The 2786-nt window shown below is 38.1% G+C and overlaps 1 long non-coding RNA gene across 1 annotated transcript; it reads right to left on the bottom strand.

The window, feature by feature from the left end:
• Positions 1–235: 235 nt before the first annotated feature.
• On the bottom strand, positions 236–2432 carry LOC140856056 (uncharacterized). The gene is made up of 3 exons (XR_012139464.1): positions 2159–2432; positions 1301–1866; positions 236–404 (listed from the first exon to the last, which is right to left on the bottom strand). It is a non-coding gene; the product is annotated as an uncharacterized lncRNA (long non-coding RNA).
• Positions 2433–2786: the final 354 nt, after the last annotated feature.

Raw genomic sequence — 2786 nt, forward strand, 5'->3', positions numbered from 1 at the left:
TTCATAGAAGTTAAGAAAGTATACAAAACACTCATCAGAGCAATCACAATAATATTATAGAAGAGGTTTGATCTCCAAAACTGACATTTTGATGCTCATATAATCAGACGATCAAAATATCCAGGGTTCTTTGGGAAGTAATTAGATTAACTATATTCTGTAGACCAGGGCATGACATCAATAGTCCAACATGTGATGAAAAATAAGAAAGCAAAAATAACAAATGGATGTCACTGCACTAGCTAACGATAAAAGGATGACAAACTTGCAAGTACACTGACAAGCCAATAGATAAAAGGTTTACCTGAGCTTTTTGAATGAATTGCAACCAGGATCAATATTGCATATGGGACAATGATCTACCTCCTCATCAGCAAGCTTCTCAAAAATACACTTTCTGCAAACTGCTTGAAGGACAGAAATATGAGGTGTCATATACATGCATTCATACATAAATGCATACATATATGTTTAAGGAAATTTTTTCTATAAATAATTTATAGAAATTTCTTGTAAGATGGCATAAATTAATTAAAAAATCAGAGATAGAGAGAGATGTGTTGTAACTTGTACCCGAGTGAACAGAGAAAAATTAAGATAACAAAGCCAAATGTGATATGTAGTCCAATGTTCTATGAAAGAACTTCTTGAAATGGAGTAGAGATATGAATGTATTGGCAATGCTACCAAAACTCAACAAGAAGATAAAACTAAAGTTTAACTATTGATATTGGCATTTGATTTGATGTAAACTATTAAATTTGAAGTGAAAAAAAAAAAAAAAAAGTACAACAAAGAACATTGTGACAAATGCATAGCAAGACTGCTTTGTGAACAACAAATAATTCAAGATCTACAAATGTTCCAAATCACTTAGAAGAAGTACTGGATTCTACTAAACTTCATCAACAATGACAACACTCACAGAGGCTATGTATAGAATGAAATCATCAAATCAAAGAATAAAATCACTGATCTATATTTTGGATGGGAAAGAGTTGTAATATTAACATAATCATAAAACATAATTAAAAACACTATTCTATATTTGTTAAAGGGAAAAGAAAACAAGTCAAGTGAAATCCTACAACCAGTGTTATATGGGAAAAAAAATCGTTTGAGATCATGTGTTATAAACACTACCATCCAACACACACATGAAAGTTCTTTTTTCATTTTCGACCAAAAACTCATGATAAATCTCAAAGCCCAAATGCAGTAGCTTGATAGATCAAATACAACTCAACTAAAGAATAGAAACAAATAAATTGATGCATGCTATTGCTCCTGATCTCCGCACCTGAGGTCGGGCAGCCGAGGTGGAGGTAGCCGAGGTACTGCTGCCACTAGAGCTCCGCCCAAGAACCTGCAAAATGTCCTCACCGGGGTGTTCTCTGGTGAAGACCCTTCAACGCTCAGATCAGGAGATGGAGAACAATGAGAGGGAGAGTGGGAGTGGAGAACTTAGTTTCGAGGGTCTCAATGCCTCTTTATTTATAGGAGAGAAATCGGAGTCATTCGAATTTTACGTATTGATTGAGTTGGCGAGAGTTCTTTCTTTTTGGGGGAAGTTCTTCTCTATCTGGACTTTCCCAATTTGCTGGAGAGGCGAATTCTGTCAACGGTGGTCCTCCGACCATAGTTCGGGTTCCAGCCAACCCAAAATAGCTCGTCCAGAGCCAGGTGAACTCCTCCGCATAAGTCGAGGACCCAGCTACTACGTCTACTATGGTGAGCGTCCGGCAACTTTTGGGCCCATAACAGATGTGTTGTTTGATCTGGTCCATCTTCTGAAGTTCGATCGATGCCGAGGATGTATCTAGCCGAGGCCGAGGTGGAGATCCACAACACATGCAATCACATAACCTAATGCATGAAGGTCATGGAACAATATATTATCAAAAAGACAGCCTTTTTATTCAATTCTAAACAAAAAAAGAAAATGAAGCCTTGAATCAAATAGAACCAAATAATAATTGGAAAAAATAATAGAATCCACAGATACATCAGAACATGCGATGAATGTACCAAAAATAACAGCAATACCATGTCCCAAAAAGCCAAAAACGCCAACCAATAGCATTAGAAAAAGGAAAACAGATCTGAAAAACAAGACAACTCAAGAGTAGAAAAGTAGGGCAGAGAAGAGGGGACTCACAAGTATGGAGGCAATCGGAGATGGTGGTGGCATCAGTGACAAGCTTGTGGCAGATTTGGCACGTCATGAAGGCCTTTAGGAGGTCCTGCTTGACCTTAGCAACTCCTCGTTGGATGACTGTCTTCATTCAGCCTGCCAAAGAATGTAGCCGGGGGCATCAAGAAGTGTGTGTTAATCACGAGGCAGTGGGGAGGGAGAGAGCACAAGCAGAGTGGAGGAGGAGAGAAGGAAAGGGGGAATTTTTTATGATGGAAAACAGAGGTGAAACGTTGAGAAGAGTAACGGATAGAGAATCGGAAAGGGGGGGGGGGGGGGGGGGGGGGGGGGGGCGGGGGGGTGTTAGGGGTGGAAATAGATCAGGTCATGCTTTGGCTTAAACAGACCAGGTCTATATTGTAAAATACTAGCCAGATAGCCTGAGCCTGTTGGACTGGTTCAAGCTTAAAATGAGGTTTGGCCTGATCTATTTTACAAAATAAAAAAGCCTGGCCTAGTTTGAAAGCCTATTTAAAAAGATTCTTTCGTCTTCTTGATTCTCGAAAGGACTAAGATAATTGAATATTGATGGATAAGATCAATAATTAATTAATTATATATATTAATAAAATAATAATTTTTATTAAATTAT

This window comes from Elaeis guineensis, chromosome 3, assembly GCF_000442705.2.
Source record: "Elaeis guineensis isolate ETL-2024a chromosome 3, EG11, whole genome shotgun sequence".
Classification (NCBI taxonomy): Eukaryota; Viridiplantae; Streptophyta; class Magnoliopsida; order Arecales; family Arecaceae; genus Elaeis; species Elaeis guineensis.